We start from the raw sequence: 17273 nt of genomic DNA on the forward strand, positions 1-17273 counted from the left end.
TAAATACCTTAATTTAAACAATGCTTTGTAAAACTTTTATAATTATTTATACCCTTAAGACAAATTTTACCTTCACAGAACACATTCTCTTTCTTAAAGTCACTACAATACTTTCTAAGAACCTGGGCAGAATGCAAAGGTATTTTGGCTTTGACACCCTAGGGAAGGAACTTTACTGCATTTATTCTGATTCTGCTTTTTACCCCCTTTACGGCAGTCAGTCGGGTGCACAACAATCAAACAGGAATGCAGCTTATGAATAGAAGGTATGGACTCACTGGAAAGGGGCAAGCCCCTTCATATTGAAAAACTAATGTGTACACTTGGTTTTCTTAGAGCTATCTTTATGGAACCTGAGATAATTTATGAGGTTGTCAAGGGTTTAAAAATCAAAGATTATTTCCTCATGCCAAGAAGCCACCTGTCTTCTCCCAGGGCCTTTATTTTAGAGTGGACTTGGTTTATTGATGAGGAATTCATTCCCAAAGTCTCAAGTCCTGCCACATAAATTCAGAGCTCCATGCTCATTTCCACAAAGAGATTCCACTCAGGCCTGAGTTTTTCAAATATACCCTCAATTTCCTTGCACTCTTTTCTCTCGCTTTTCCTGAAACTCCATCTATCTCAAACATAATTCCTCCCCCCTATATTTTATAACCTGTAAAATTTTGTCCTTTCTTCACCTTTCTGGATATTTCAAGTTTCTAATGTACTCTGTTGTTTATCTGTGTGACTTCACATGGATCCTTTCTTAATATTTGTTTCTCAGCAAAATGTCTAGCAAATAGCATGTTCTTTTTCAGATTCATCAACCAATTGGCTTACACACACAAATGAATTTTTTAAAAGATTTATTTGTTTATTTCTCTCCCCTCCACCCCCACCCCAGTTGTCTTTTCTCTGTGTCTATTTGCTGTGTCTTCTTTGTCCACTTCTGTTGTAGCCTGCCCAGGAATAGTGCCACACACACGGAAATCTGACACAACAAGATGATGCAATAAAAAGAAACACAAATGAATTTTTTGACCCTCTTACATCTCTGCCTTTCTGAGTAGGTTTGCAAATCATCAAAACACTTAGATTGATTGAAATATCTTATACAATAATCAATTCACTTTAAATACATCACTGTGTCCCAGATCCTGCAAAGGGTCCCTGTGGTCTCCTTATATGGCTGTGGAAAGAGAAATTTTACCCTATTTCTATTTTCAATTCAGGGTGTGTTTGATAGGTCCCGGAGATACAAATACATGCAAATTACTTCCCTTGACCTAGAGAGGCACGTACAGCCAAGGCTTTCCCAGTTTTGTCATGATTTACCAGTTCACATTGTTAGAATGTGACTCTTCCCAGAAATCATTGGACCACTGATGACTACAGAGTTACCCCTCATCAAACTTTTGGAAGAGTTTCTATCCTGGGAGCTTATCTGAACTTTTCTTGGGAAAAAGGACATGGGGTAAATCACAGGGTTGGAACGAGGGACAAAGGACTGAACATACAGACATGAGAGAGCAAGAAATAGAAAACAAAGTTTATCTCTGAATCTGTTCTCATCCTCCTGTTTGATCACAAAACTCTTCTTTGTCTCATGCTACTAAGAATCTATCCTTGAATTTATTGTAAATATCTGAGGAGGCAATCTTTAAAGAATCTAGGGTTTAACAATGCCAGGGAAGCTTTAGGACCCAGGTTTGCTCTCCATCTACTCTTGATAGATAGTATTGCTACTTTTCTGAGTAAGAAACCGGTTCCTTGCCCTGCCCTGTCATACAATCACGGACCTGAATTTTGGTTTTCTCCTACTCTCCAGTGTCATGCTGATGAATATGAAATCATCATTTTGTCATGGATTTGGTTATAACACCATCTATTCAGAACATGTATGAAAGTCTGGCTGGTAGGATCTTTTTTTTAGAAGGTCCTTTCAACCCAGGATACATTCCTGGTTTAGGCCATTCAGAAAATGCCTTCATTGCTCTTCTCTCCTCTAGCCCTTCTTCCTCTCCAAAAGCCCTGGGAACTGGGGCTTTGAGAGCAGTCCCCACGGTCTCTGTCTGTGTCATAGCTTGCACTTGAGCTCTGTTACCAGGAGGGTTATTAGTCAGTTATAGCCCTCTTTTGGAATTAAAAGAAGAGCAGTCAGGGAGCTGGACTAAAACAGACTGATAAGAGTATATTTTTCCCCAGTTGTTCATGAGAAGTCCCAATCCCTGTCCCTTAAATTAAAAATGTGAAAATTGAGGCAGGACAGGGCATTAATTTTGTTGAAGCAAAAGAGTCACAACCCCCGAACTCTACCCTCTTTTCCCTAGTCCTGATGTCTTGGTTATTGTAGTAGAAGTGTGATTATTGAAAGAAATTTTCCCATCTCAGCAAATATGAAGTTTCTAATACGCCTTCCCAGAAATAGTTGAGCTGACAGTCCATTAATCTTCCATCAATAGCTGATTAGCTTCCTGAGCTTCTGGCATTCACCAGAACTTTTTAATTCCACTTACTGAAATATGACAACATCTCATCATAAAACCAGACCAGATGGCCTTGTGGGCCCTCTGTGACCCAGTAAATCAGTGACTTCCCCCTTATAGTCTGAAGGCTGGACATGCCTGAATGGTCAGCAGAAAAGGGAGTTATGGAAGCCCTAACCTTAGGAGCCAGCACATCAAGATCTAACTCTGAGCTGTGACTGAACCACAGAAACCAGGATAGCAAGGATAAGGCTGATATGCTGAGGAAAAACAAAATTAAGTAGTGTATTCAGTTCTTCATTGTAAGACCCTTGAAGAAATCCTCCATGAAATGGTACATAAGTGGTTAAGATCATGAATATTCAAATACGAGCTTGTGGATTAAATTTTGGAACTGGTTCTTGCTGTGTTTCTTTAGCAAAGTACTTAACCTTGTTGGTCCTCATGTTCCTTATCTCTAAAATTCATGTAATTATAATTACCTTCACAGAAAGTTATGTGACGTTTAAAGGTAAAGTACTTAGACCAGTACCCAATATGTAATAAGCACTCAACCGACGTCAGCTGATCTTACCTTTGTCATGACCAATCACAGTTATTTAAATTATTTATGTTTTGGCTATAACCCCTCATTAATGATGGACTCCATCTTTCATAATTTTATGGCAATAGCTATTCCAGTGGTTAATATCCATGACATATCCCTAAATTTCTGCCACTAGAGGATGATAGTATCACAGGCAATTTAATATGTTTCTGATAGAATTATAATTATTTTCAGTTCCAGATTAAAACTACTTTCTCTTGCTCTTCTCCTACTTAACAAATAGTTTTTACTCTCTAGTACTGGTCACAGATGTGTTTTTAATGGATATAATAATGAACACATAGATACATTCATCTTCTCATGAAGAAAATGATGACATGGAATTATGTATTAAATTTCTGATACTATAATAAAAAAACAGTATTATGAGAAAAGGTATCAGAGTATACATATGGTTGTAAATATGAGTTTTTTGTATCTAATATCAAACATGAGATAAACCTAGCCTGGTAATTGAGAAAACTTCAATGAGCATTTTTTTTTTTTAGTAAAAACTTCATTGAAATTTATTTTACATAAATAAATATGCACAAATCATAAAGGTTTTGTTCAATGAGTTATTAAAGTGTAAATCCATTCATGTAATTAGCAGCAAAAGATGGACTAGAACCTTAGCAGCAACTAAAATCTACTTTATGATTATTTTTGTGCACATAGGCTTGAAATTCTGTTGGACCTAATACTAGGATTATAATTCCTTAGGTAAATTTATGATTATCTATAGTAGATTCTGTCAAGCAGCTTCTAAAGTGATTATATGATTTTATATTTCACTAGCAGTTCTTGAGATATTCAGTTAATTCATGTGCTTAAAACAATAGGTGTTTTCAGGTTTTCAGAAAGTCATTCAGGTAAGTGTATACTGGTATTAGATTTTTATTTTAATATGTATTTACTTGATGGTTAATGATGTGAATATTTTTTAATATTTATTGGTCACATGTTGGAATAATTGACATCTTTAATGTGTTCAACTTCTAATCCATGAACACATTGTCTCTTCATTTCTATAATTTCTTTTTTGATATTTTCACCACTATTTTATGTTTTTCAGCATCAGATCCTATATGTGTTTTATTAAATTTATACTCAAGTATACCACTACTATTAATGAGGTTAAGTAACATTCCCATGTTTACAGTTCTAATAAACAGGTAATTCCAGGAGGAATTGTCTGGGTCTTTGATTTGCATTAAAAATTATCTTGATCTTAACAAAGCATGGTAACAACTGAAGCATTTCTTCAGAGTCTGGAAATTTATTCTTCTATTAATATACACTGTGTTCCTCAAAAACCAGTGTGTATCTTGTCAGGAATGGAGGGGAAGCCAAAAATATGATCCCTAGGACTAAAGCTAAGGAATGTGTTTGGCGGCATTACTGTGTTCCCTACAATTCTGTAGAAAGAGAAATGTGCTAGCAAAATGAAACCAGTAAGGAAATAGTGAAAGACTCAGATTTGGGGTCATGTTAGGTCCTAGGAAATCCTGCCGGTTTGTTTGTTCTTATCAGACAGCCTCTAGTCCATTTAGCTTTCCACTCTCAAACTGTCTCTGAGATAAACCAGACAGAAAATATAATCGGAACTGAAAATACTTAGAATGAGAAAATGTACACATTTCTCCTGACTTAACTGGGAAAGTAGATGTGGAGGATAAATGGTCTCACACAGGTGAATGCTAGTGTCTGATGAGGCCAGAAGGACAAGCTCTCTGATTCCCCCTCACACAATTTCCTACTGATGCTTTAATAACCCCAGTCTTACTGGAGAATATGCTTTAATACCCTGAAGAGATTAAGGAGATGTTCATTTATAAGAGGGGTTAGAAGAGAGAAAAGATTTCTCAAGGTCCTAATTGGCTGGAAAAGCAAGCACACCGGGGAGGTGCAATCTGCACTAACAACCTCACTGACTGGGTCTCTTAACAGATTTTGAGAAGGAGCCATCTGACCTGAATTGTCTACCCCATACACCAACAACCAAGCTATAGTGCAAGTTTGTGTGGGGAATCATCCAGCAGATAAAGAAAGAGGATACAAGAGACTCCTTTGCAAGTTAGAGGAGTAAAATCAGAGTAAAGGGGAAGAAGAAGGACAGCTTGCCATAACCTAAGGCTCTGGCTGGGTGCACAGATCTCAGTCTGATGTTGGTAGCAATAGGGAAAAGACTTGGACATGAGTACCCAGGGTCCATCCTACCCAGTGGTCTGAATATGATTGACTCTCCCATGTGGGAAGTGGCCCTCCTCTTTGTTCCTCTACTTTCTAGGGGATAAGCATATGGCTTTTATTCTACTGGACTTTAAATGAGGTGGAGAAGGGTTATGGGCATAAATGCAGAAGGCTACCTGACTTCTTTCTGCAGACTAAATGACAGATTCCTCTTGGCATTATCCTCAACCATTAAAACCACTTTTACTCGATATGGTCATTTTTAAACTTTTTTTCTTTTCCTTCATGATGCTTCTTCTTAGAAACCAAGATTATTTCCTAGGTGAGGACTTGAGCAAACCCTTCAGCATGATGTAGGGGTATTTTATAACACTCTGTTTAGCTGGAGAACAGAGTAAATCAGGGTTGGGTTCTTGGAAACAGTGGAATGAATAATATTGGAAAAATAGAATCAGTTATTCCCACTTTGGGTAGCTTTCTCTGCAATTCTTCATTACATATGCTACATAATTTTTACAAGTGGAAATTCCTCACTAAATTGAGGTTTGCAAGACATTGGATTAAAGAAGATTGTTGTTGAAAGGTCAAAAGTATGACCTCTCAACAATAATTGAGGTTTGGACACAGAATGAGGTTGTATTTATACCACACAGAAGAAAAGAAAAAGCTATGTGGGATTATCACTGAAGAATAAATAGGAGTCATTATAATTTTAACAGGTACTGAATGTTGATTTATGCCTCCCACTCGTGGTAACATAGTACAGAGACTGAAAAGTAATTCTCTCATTCTCTATCCCTTTAGTGCCAAAACAATAGGGTCAGGGAAGCAGATTCAGCTTAACTGATAGTGTCTGCCTACCACATGGGAGGTCCAGGACTCAAACCCAGGGCCTCCTGACCCATGTGGTGAGCTGGCCCACACGCCATGCTAATGCACGCAAGGAGTGCTGTACCATGAAGGGGTGTCCCTTGTGTAGGGGAACCCCACCCACAAGGAGTATGTCCTTCAAGGAGACCCGCCCCATGCAAAGAAAGTGCAGCCTGCCCAGGAGCGGTGCCACACACACGGAGAGCTGATGCAGGAAGATGACACAACAAAAAAGAGACATAGATTCTTGGTGCTGCTGACAAAGAAAGCAAGTGGACTCAGAAAAACACACAGTGAATGGACACAGAGAAGAGACAAAAGGGTGGGGGGTGGGGGGAAAGGGAGAGAAATAAATAAAAAATAAAATAAAAAAAACAATAGTGTCAAATTATCTCCTGATGCCTAGTTGTCTACTACAACTTCGGTGTTGAAAGTTAGTTTTGAGATAAAAATAGGCTGAAGAAACTGTTCCTGTGTGACAGAAAAATGCAAGACTTGCATTTTCTCCAATTTAACAATATTTACTGATGACTCTTGACTTCTGTGGTAATATATCTATACATCCCTGAGACTTTCTATTAGAATAAAAATAACTTCACCTTCCTCCTAACTTGATATTTTTGTTCAAGCCAAAATATGGGTCATACTCAATTCATTTTCCTTTACTCCGACTTCCAATAAATCAAGTCTTGTTGGTGCTATCTTAAAAATGTATACTTATCTTAATAACTTATTTTCATTTCCACAGTTTATCTCTTAGTCAAAATCACCATCAGTTTTCATTCAGATTATTTCAATAGCTTTCTAACCAGTCTCCTTTCTTCTCTCTTACTTCACTATAATCATTCTTCACATATAAGCCCAAGGGAATAATTTTGAAATGTAAATCATATGTCACTGCTCCTTCCTGCATGGGGAAATTTTAAACTTTCCAATATCTTCTCATAATATTTGTAATAAAACAAAAATACAGAAAACTCTTATTGTGGCCTATAAATCCTGATAAAATGCAACCACTGCCTTGGTCTCTGATGTTAACTATTTTCCTTCTCTTATTTGCTGGCTAAGCCTCAGACATTATGATTTTCCCCTCTGAATAGTATCCTTCCTCTAGAACTTCATATCATCAGCTTCTCTTTGTTGTTCATGTTTCAGCTCAAATATTAACTTCCTCAGAGACGCAATCCCAGTTCACCCAAACTACTATACTGATGTGTATTCAATCTGATCAAAATCACTCTCCACAAACAATGCTTCTTTTATTTTAAAAATTGCATTTATATTTACATAAGAGTGTCTTCTTTTCTATTTTATGTTTTTTTAACATCAGGGACTTTGTCCTGTTGACCATTTAATTCTAGTGCTTAAAGGCCATGCTTAGCACATGGTAGGGGTAGTTTAATAAATATTGGATGAATGAATGTATGAACACATGCCACATGTTAGATACTTTGCTTAGATGTTGATAAAGGCAAATTAAATATGCCTTTTATACTCAAGAAGCCTGTAATTTACTGGAACACAAGAAGTTAAAATAACTAAATCCAACACCTCCTTAAAGGACACATCTCTTCTTTGTCCTATCAGACAACTCTCTGTTTAAGCAGTCCTCCAGCTCTCACTCAGTAGTGGGGAGGCCAGAACTAGACATCTATAATTAGTGGTATAAGGAGGAAGACCAGGAAGGTGGCTGTTTAAATGCAAAGGGATAATTTGAAGGAAAGAGAAAATAAGGTCCTGGGTAAAGGCTTCAGTAAGTCTACAGAAAAAGAAAAGGGAAAGAAAAAATCTGTGGGGAGATAAACTTTTCAAACTGAAAGAGAAACAGTAATATGCATAATATCCTTGACTGGTCCAAGCATTTATTCTAACCCACAGATACATGAGCATCTAACTTAAAATTGGCTGGACTGTTGTCTGTGGTAGTAAGTCTGCAACTCAGCTTCTTTTTTCATACTTTTTTCTCTTATATTCCTGAGGGTTTTTTGGTTCATTGGTTGGTTGGATGGTTTTTGTTGTTGTTTTTAAAAATTCAGAGAAACAATCCATATGCAGGAGAGTGATTTAGGAATCACTGCTAAAAAGGCAATTGCAGATCTGAGTAGTAGATAGGACTAAAGTTATGGTAGAGTTCCTTGTAATCCCTTCTGCCCTATGGATCCATCTGCCCAATCTGAATAGTTGATGAAGTGGCTCACAGGTTTGGGAAGCATGTTCCACATGTTGTGCATCTTATCATGAGCTTTATTTTCTATTCCCTCCATTAATAAATCCTATAATCTATAGTGTCAAGACTAAGCAGATCCAGAATGGAATTCTCTGCATTTTTTACTGCCCATAGAATTTAAGGCTAATTTGTGGTGATCGTCATCCCTGAACAGAATGTGAGAGGTCTGATTTTTGTTGGGGGCAAAGCAGTCTATGTCTTCCACCCATAAAAAGCACCCCATCAGGAAAACAGCTGTAGAAGGAGTCCTACAAATTATTGTAAGGTGTATCTTTAAACCTTGGCCTTTGGTCTAATCTAATTTGTGAAATACTTTACATTCCTTTTCTTAAAACTCTCTTCTTGTCACTCAATAACCATGATAAAAATAACTTGGTATTTGTAGCTACTATCCTTTCGGGATGAGAAAGGTGACATGTAGAAATAGAGTAATAAGGATATAAAATTAGGAGTTTATTTGGATGAAATGGAGTAAAGGTTGATCCATTTATTTAATTATTTAACACCTTTATTTCATACACAAGTTTATCCATTTGTATCCAACCCAATTTCCAAGTATCATGAATTTTCCTAGATATTCACCCAAACTTTGGGAACCTGTATTTTTTGTCACTGATGCCCAGGAATTTTTCTGCAGAAAGAGGTGTGAATTCTTCCTTGATCAATGTTTTATTGAATAAAATATTCTCCCATTCTTCCCATTGGTTTTTCCTCTCTGCATCAAATGATTATGACATCATCTTAAGAACTATAAATTCATATTTATCCCCCAAGACAGTACCTACTCAAAAACTTCTAACATAAAAACTTGCTGATGAGAGGAGAAAACAGGGACAAAAAAAGATGAAATATTTGTATATAGTCAGCAGCTCCTCCCATCCTGGGCTTCATTCATATCCTACTTCCCCATTTCTTGTCAGTGGCCCTGGGGCCATCCCCAGAACATCTAGCAAGTGGCTAACTAGGAAGTCTTAATGGAGGAAACTGTACCCATTCTCTCCCTTTGTACTATAAAACATGAAGAAAAATGTTTCCACCAGTTTGGAGGAATGATTACTTTGTACATATATCCCAATTTCATTTTGTAAGTGGGATTGTCCCAAGGACTAAACTAACATTATTCTTATTTGGTTGAAAATTTTTGGTGACTAGGAAAAGAATCCTGACTCAAAGGGCAATGGTTCTGATTTCATTACATCTCAATGGATGACACAGGAGACAGAACTAGGTAGAAGATACTCTTGGTGCAGTTGGTGTTTTGCTCAGATCCCTTTATAGAACTTGCACCCATCCCTGCACCAGTGAGTGTTGCCTGTTAGTCATTCACAGTTGCTGCTTTCTTCAGGTTATTGTCCTTAACTCAGCAGGAACTGACTCATTTAAATTATGCCCTCCGCTCTCCAAGAAGCAGTTTTTTAACAAAGACCAAACCTCATTGTCTTCTGTGGCAGGTTATAATTTATGAACTCCAAAAAGAAAGATTGATTATGTTTGTAAACTGGTATGTTCCTCTAGGGATGATACCCTTTGTTTGAGTTAAATCCAAAGGCTTCAGGTTAATTGATTAAATCAAGATTAGGGCTTTTATTTGACCAAGTCATTAGGGTGACTCAGTTTGAGTCCCCGCCCCCTTTGTGGGCTATATAAATGGACACTTAGTCAAGGAAACACACAGAAGTAGATACACAGGAGAATTCAGAAAAAGATGGCAGAGGAGAGAAGTTGGTTTTGATGCTGGAGCACCTGATAGAGTTGAGCCAGTCGCCTGATAGTTTACAGCTGACCTTTTGAACAGAACAGAGGAGCTAGCCCAGAAAGAAACGAGCCCTCCACCCAACAGCTGAGATTGGAAGATGCTGTGCCCATGGAACCTTAAGAGAAAGAGAAGGCTGAACCCTCCCAGAGGTCACCCGCCATCTTGCTTCAACACATGCCAACAGACTTTGGGTGAGGAAGTAAACTTGAGTTCAGCTCTTTAGGGACTTGTAACTAAAGCTTCTACTGCAAGTAAATACCCTTAATAAAAGCCAACAGTGTTCTGGTACTTTGCATCAACATACCTTTGGCTGACTAATACACCTTCTGAAGATAAATTCCAGCCCAGGCCTTGTTTATATCCTTCTCCTGCCTGCCGTATTTTTCCTTACTCCTTCTCCTGGAGCATTCATTAATGAATTAAATGCATCTGAATCCCTGTCTCAGGCTTTGCTTATAGAAAACCTAACATAAGACAATTTGTAACTCTTATTTATTTATTTTTATTTTTTGCATTTTATCAAAAAAAAAAACTTTATTATAACAGAACTGAGCTTATAAAAAGACAGTAACTGTATGGGTGTTATTACTTTTTTAATACTTGTCATTCAGTGACATCCAATAATACAGCCTGAATACTAAATTGTGGCTGTGAAAGTATATGTTAAGGTAAGTTATGTCCTCCTTCTAATTGTTCATGATACAAGCATGGTCCCTCAACTTCTCCTACCTAACATATCTACAACTTCCCTCTTCATAATCATATTGTGAGGCTGATATTAATATCACTACTTTATTGGTGGGGAACTGAAAATCAGGAATATTAAATATCTCATCCAAGTTCATAATGTCTATAAGTGATATATTTGTAAGTAAAATCCATATTTTCTAATTTTAAGGTCAGTGTATATTATACTCTTTTGAAATACTTTATAATTAGAAAACACTATTTTCTGTTCTGTACTCCACCATGTTTACAGATGCAACACCAACCCCCTTCTGAGAATTTCTCCTCTTTCAAAATATGGCTCCTATAGGATCTGGCATTTTCAATTGGCATTTTCAGTTATACTGTGAGTACCCATGCTCAGCTAAGCAAAGACAATCAAAATTTTCTTCTGGATCTTTGAGGTGAAAAAGAGGTTTGCTTTCATTGTGGTAGAAGTAGTAAGATGAAATACTATTGTTAACAATATTGTTTCTCATCTGGTGTATGAACTCAGACTGTAATAAGCATCTGGAGTAAACTAGAGATAAGGAAATGATTCTACCCCCCCCCCCCACCGTCCACCCACACACATCCCTAGAAACTTCTAGACCCTAGTTCCAGGTTCCCCTGAGGCTTTCAACAAGGAGTATGCTCAGCTTCCCCCTTGATTCCACATTTAATAAATACCTCCCTATTTAATTCCTTTTGTTTTGTTTAAATTGTCTTCTATTGAGTTCCAGCCACTAATAGCCCAAGGCACACTAATAATTGTACTATCTCACTTACTGATATGTGAATCTTTTCTAACTAATATTTAAAAACAGCAAAATACTGAATATTAGCTAGAAGGACTGACTATTTTTTTTAAATATAGAAAATGGAAGCTAGAAAACAGAAGGAAAGCAAGTTTGGATGACCATCAGTTAACGATTTGTGGAGTGATTGCCTGTGTTTATGTAACTTCTTTCTGATTTGAAAGTAACTGAGGAAACAAACTCATTAAGAAGTAGCAGGGTTGAAGATAGAAATCAGGCAATTGGGGGTAGATTAAATAATTTCCCCTACCTATCTGTACAAAAGAATTACAAATGACTGAAATTCATCTATCTACCCTAGACACATTTCTTCTACTCCAAAATCCATTTGATCAAGCAACATTAAGTACACCATTTCTTGGGGGTCATGTTCACTATAATCAGAAAATCTAGAGCTTTTTTTTTATCATTTTCATATAAGCCTTCCTGTGGTAAAATGTATCATTAGCAGCCTATTTACCATACTATGTCACAGAAAAATAGTCTGCCAGTGTCTTTCCTATTCAGAGGCATGAAAACTTTAGAGTGGTCTGATGAACTTACACATTAGTGATTGTCCCTCATGCAGGGCAGGCTGGTAAAGACTACAACTCAGTGTATAGTCATTGTAGATTAAAAAGTAACCTGTGTGGAGGACAAGATGATTAAAAACTTGATTGCCTATTGATATTAATAAGCATGTAGCTACAGGAGATCCAAGGTATATAATAATAGATTATATTTAAATGTCTTGCCAAGAACAAACTTTTGTCTTCCCAAAATACTACAATTATATGACTTGGGTTAGAAGGGATATTTTACCATAATTACATTGAGTTAAGAAATGGAAAGTATGTATTCCCATGAATGAAAGATAAAACAATTCTTAAAAATGATCAGAAAAAGAGAGACATCTTACAGACATAGTGGTAAACAATAGTATGGTCTTATGGATTTGTGCACCACTCCTACTTCAAATACAAAACAACAACAACAACAAAGCATGCTACCTGAGAGATATATGAGTTTTATTCAGTAACTTTCTAGGTTTTTTCCTCTGGAAATGAAGATGACTATCATAAGGTAAGTAAAAGGCAATGCATTTAAAGATAATTTTTAAATATTTTGAATGTTAAGTTAGATGCTCTTAGAGATAAGAAATAATTCAAGGACCTAAGGACCTCTTTACCCCAATTAAAGAATCTCAATCCATTTGTCTTATATACCTTAATTCTCAAACACAGTCATTGTGAATAAGCTCATAGACAGAATTAATAATTTTAGGAAATTTGGTTTATGTGCTCAGACTGTGTGTTTAGTGATTTTCCCCATGCTGATGTGTGTCAGCAATTATTGAAGTGCCATAAAAGTGAATAAGATGAACTTGGCCCTACTGAAGAAAAATTTTAAAGATGGGATCTACACCCACTAGTGTGGAATGACAAAGGATGACAGACATTAGACTAAAACTCCATAGAAGAAAGGAAGCTAGTAAAGCTAAACACAGTCTTACCTGACAGCAAAATACCCTAGGATAAAGACCTCCCTAAATATTTAGTGAAACAAGCCTAGATCACCCAAATGCTGCTTCATATATGTCATATATATATGTACACACGTATATATATAAAAATGTGGGACAGTGATTAGACTATGCTATGTGTCACCAGATTTCAGAACAAGAGTCAAAGAATGGTAAGTCCAAGGAAAAATCTTTTCAGTTAAAAAAAAGTCTGATACCTCACAGAATGTGACTGCCTAGCAACAGAACAGATATTATGAAGACTGAGCTCTGTGGCCCTGGAGAGAGGCACTACGTGGATGACCCTCAAGGGAACACTGCATTAGGTAAGACTTTCATTGCATGAGATGGAATTGACAGAGTCATAAATGGGATCTTAAGGAAGTGGCAGACAATTTCAGTGCCTGCAGCATCCTCTCTGTGTCCCTGATATAAGTGTTGGCTGAGAATGTCTGACAACTGCTCCTATTCTCTGGAGAATTCTCCTTCCCCAAAAGGGCTGTCTCACCTGGGAGTTTATTTCCAGCCTGGGGCAGCCTGCTACAAATGACTGAAAATAGGAGTACAAAAGGCCAGCCCCCGCCCCCCCCCCCCCCCCCCCCCCCGTGCCTCAGGTGAGGACAACACTGTGGTAAGGTTTTTTTTTTTTTTTTTTTTAATTTTTTTATTTTTTATTGACTTTGTAATAATATTACATTAAAAATATATATGTGAGGTCCCATTCAACCCCACCCCCCCACCCCCCTCTCCCCCCCCCCAACAACACTCATTCCCATCATCATGACACATCCATTGGATTTGGTAAGTACATCTTTGGGCACCTCTGCACCTCATATACATTGGTTCACATCATGGCCCATACTCTCCTCTATTCCATCAAGTGGGCCCTGTGAGGATTTACAATGTCCGGTGATTACCTCTGAAGCACCATCCAGGGCAGCTCCATGTCCCGAAGACGCCTCCACCTCTCATCTCTTCCTGCCTTTCCCCATACCCTTTGTCCACTATGTCCACTTTTCCCAATCCAATGCCACCTCTTCTATGTGGACATTGGATTGGTTGTGTGTGGTAAGGTTTTTGTTCCAAAGCACTTACCCCCCGGAGGCCAAAGCTAGACTTTACCTGCCACCACATTCTTGTTGGGCTCTTTCCCCTCCTTATACTGATTCACTCCCTCTCTTGTGTTTTTTCCAGAAGAGCGCTCCCTCATAGTCCATATGCACCAAATGAAGGGAGGCAGTCAGAACTTGATGGAGCTGCTATTGGTGGTAGACCTCCATACTACCCCAGAAGTTATATTGCTGTGCTTGTGGAGTAGCATGTGGGAAATATAACTGGGTTTAAATGTATCCAGGGCCCTTTTTTCCTAAACATAAAGTTTATACAGGATTTAAGAAAGGCCTCAGATAGCTCTTGCTGTCTGCAGCAGTGAAAAGTCAAGACAGGTGAACCATGGAGTTAGAACCAAAAGTAAAGAGTAGAAAGAAAAGTTAGAAAAAATTCTAAGTAAAGTAAGTTAATAATTTTGAATAAATAATCGTAATTGGTATATGACTCTAAGTAGAGCTTAGTAACAATAGTCAGTTCTTTCACCATGAAAAACCAAAAGCCTGGACCATTTGTAGAAATCATCTGTCTAAAGGCACTAGAGAGCTGTTATTGCAAAAAGAACTGGAGAAGCCAAGAGTCCCTCAAATTGCTAAATTCTGTAGATTTTACCTTAGGGGCTTTTTCCAAGTTTTGGTAGTACACAAGGTCAAAAATTCGAGCTTCTCTTTACGTTTTGGTTTAAATCTTTTGTTTTTATATTCTTACCATTTATTTTAAAACTTAATTAATTTTAAAAATCATTAGGAAATAGGGAAGCAGCTGTGGCTCAATCAGTTGGTCTTCTGTCTACCATATGGGAGGCCCTGGGTTCACATCCTAGGGCCTCCTTGTGAAGGCAGGCTCACCCACATGCTGTAGAGAGCTGCTAACCCGGGCACCGTGGAGTTCCTCTAGACTTGCAAGCACCATGGAGAGCCGATTCAGCAAAGGTGAGGCAACAAAAAGGAAGACAAGCAAAAATGTAGAAGAGTGTGCAACAATGGACACATGGAGCAGACATCACGCAAAAAGCTGCTGGGGCGGGGGAGGGGATAAAAAATCATTAAGAAACAAACTATTGAATAAAATATTAAATTTATTTTTCCTCACACAGGAAAAGTAAATTACTACTATTCAAGTAATCAATCCTTTTCACAGGTATGTCCAACATTAACTGTATGGGTTGTTGCTCTTGAATTTTACATACAGAATTTACCCCAATAATTAGAGCTTCCTGAAAAATTGTATTTACCCTCTGAGTTAACTTGTACCCACCAGATAAAAATTAGGCTTGATTTTAAAAGTACTCAAGTCAGAATGAAGCCAAATTCCAGCATTATACTGTATATCTGTTGAAGTGGTGTTGCCTGGAAGAGCAGTCTGAGCTGTTTAGCTGCCAGTAAAAGGGTAAATCTATGTACTGGTGAAACAGGGAGGAATCCAAAAATTAGTTGGTTATCTCAGAGACTCACTACTTTGACCTCATTTTAAGCTCAAAATGTGATTCTCTCAAATTAAATCACCCCTAAATTTGTAATTATTAAAATGTAATTTTCAGGATAAGAACATTCAGATCCAAATCATTCCCAGAGTCAGTCTCCTAATCACAACTTCCCAAGTCCATTTGAATTTCTGGAAGTTTTATAAGCAGGGTTGAGTTCAGGAGGAGTTTAATGAATCTGAAATATTAGAAGCCAAAATGTGAAATGCCTGGTTAACCACACTGCAACTATTCTAGTTTTAAAGCTTCACAATAGTTGAGCAAGGCTCCAGGAGATAAAGTTAAGGTACAAAGGAGAATTCTTCAGATCTTTGCCTTTCTGCCAGATTTTGCAAATAGTCCTTTCTTCCCAAGTAAAAATTATAGGAGAAAATCCAGTTTGGAAAGGACACTTCTCCCACCATGACCTCTCTTTCTCATTGATAGTTACTTAAAATAACATAAGCTTTTATTTGAATTGTATCCTTCCAGAGGAAAGTACTACTACCCTGAGTTAAGACTGACCAAGAGACATGAAAAAGTTTACTCTTTAAAAGGATTTATCAGCAATTGCACTAATAAAAGATTTCATTTGAAATTCAGGAAAAGTAAGTGTCAGGGAAGTATAAAGATTTATTTAAGATTTAGTGAGCTGATTAGCCCCAAGATTCAGAAAGGATAACATCAAAAGTAGTGATATCTTCTTTTTTTTAAGCAAGGATCATAAAGGACAAAGGCAATCTGACAGCATGACCTCCATTTGATGGATGAGACTACAATTCTTCTTGCCCTCTGCAAAGGAACTGTGGGTCTATAAGACACAGCTCTAGGCGCCTATCAGGAAAATATATCCCAGAAGTCCAAGCATCCAGCACAGAATAGACCCAGGGGAATCATTTTCTTATACAAATAATTTCACAAATTAATCCTTTTAGCAGTCTTCACAGATAGCATTCACACCAGGTTCTGCATCAGAGCCTGGCATTTTCCCTCCCCTTAATTACTGAAACCCCAGGTAGGACTCTAGTGACTATGGGAAAATGGAATGGAGACAATTGAGGGGAAATCGAAGACAACTCATCTTCTTGGTTTTATCTTCCTCCAAGTAGATCTTGCAAGAAGGAACATAGAAAACTTGAGCAAGTTATCTGTATCTATGGATTCTGCCCCATATAACACATTATAGCATAAATGTTCTATTCCCTCCAGACAATTCTGTCTGTACTGGATAAACAGTAGATTTTTGTGATGGGGGCTTATAAAAGTAATCAAGAGATCCAGGATGCTACCTAGACTTTCTTTTTTCCTTAAGAATTTTTCTGTGGATATGTCAGGACATGGCTTAGCTTAGGAATATCTTATCCTACGGTAAGAATATTCTTTGAAAGTTGAAGGAGAAGAAAGTAAACCTCACATTGGAAGTAAATGTGCAGGGCAGTGTTTCAACCAAGCTACTCAAGGGCATGGGTCAGGGTGGTGGCAAGACCAAAGAACACACCTGGTACAGTATTAGATTTAGATATTGGCACTTATGGACAGTAGAGGGTCTCTTAATATAGTGGTTCGGAGAATGAAGA

Source organism: Dasypus novemcinctus, chromosome 10 (genome assembly GCF_030445035.2).
Source record: "Dasypus novemcinctus isolate mDasNov1 chromosome 10, mDasNov1.1.hap2, whole genome shotgun sequence".
NCBI classification, from domain to species: Eukaryota; Metazoa; Chordata; class Mammalia; order Cingulata; family Dasypodidae; genus Dasypus; species Dasypus novemcinctus.